The following is a 515-nucleotide window of genomic DNA, read 5'->3' as shown; positions in this document are numbered from 1 at the left end:
CGACGAGGATGGGATTCGAACCCATGCGTGCAAAGCACAATGGATTAGCAGTCCATCGCCTTAACCACTCGGCCACCTCGTCACGAGACCCTCTCTCCTTGGGCATGATTTTGCTCGGCGACCAGGCTCAGCGCACATCGACCTCAGATGTCTCAGAGCGGTGTGTCCAAGCGGCTGTATAAGAATAGGTAATAGGTTTATTCCATGCCGAAAAAAAGAAGAACGAGAACACAACGTTTCGCCCGTGGAGCCTTCTTCAGGTTTGAGAGAGACAGGGCAGTAGGCAAAGGTAAAATAGCGAGAGAACAAAGGTTTGAGGGTGGTTACCCACCTGTATAAGAATAGTATTCTGCCGGTGCTGTGGTAAAGCTGGTTAAAACACTTGTTTCATAAAGAGGAAATCCTGGATCCAAATTCCAGCGGTACCTTTTTTTTCCTGTCTTGTTTTACAGAACATGTAATTTGGGACACTCAAAGAGGTCTTGATTTGGTTTAATGCGTTTATTCATTTCCTT

At 46.4% G+C, this 515-nt stretch overlaps 1 non-coding gene across 1 annotated transcript; it reads right to left on the bottom strand.

The window, feature by feature from the left end:
* trnas-gcu (transfer RNA serine (anticodon GCU)) lies at window positions 1–82 on the bottom strand. Its single transcript has one exon. It is a non-coding gene; the product is annotated as a tRNA-Ser (tRNA).
* Between the last annotated feature and the right edge of the window lie 433 nt (window positions 83–515).

The sequence above is a fragment of the Lepisosteus oculatus genome, chromosome 14, assembly GCF_040954835.1.
Source record: "Lepisosteus oculatus isolate fLepOcu1 chromosome 14, fLepOcu1.hap2, whole genome shotgun sequence".
NCBI classification, from domain to species: domain Eukaryota; kingdom Metazoa; phylum Chordata; class Actinopteri; order Semionotiformes; family Lepisosteidae; genus Lepisosteus; species Lepisosteus oculatus.
This window is presented reverse-complemented; position numbering and strand designations above follow the sequence as displayed.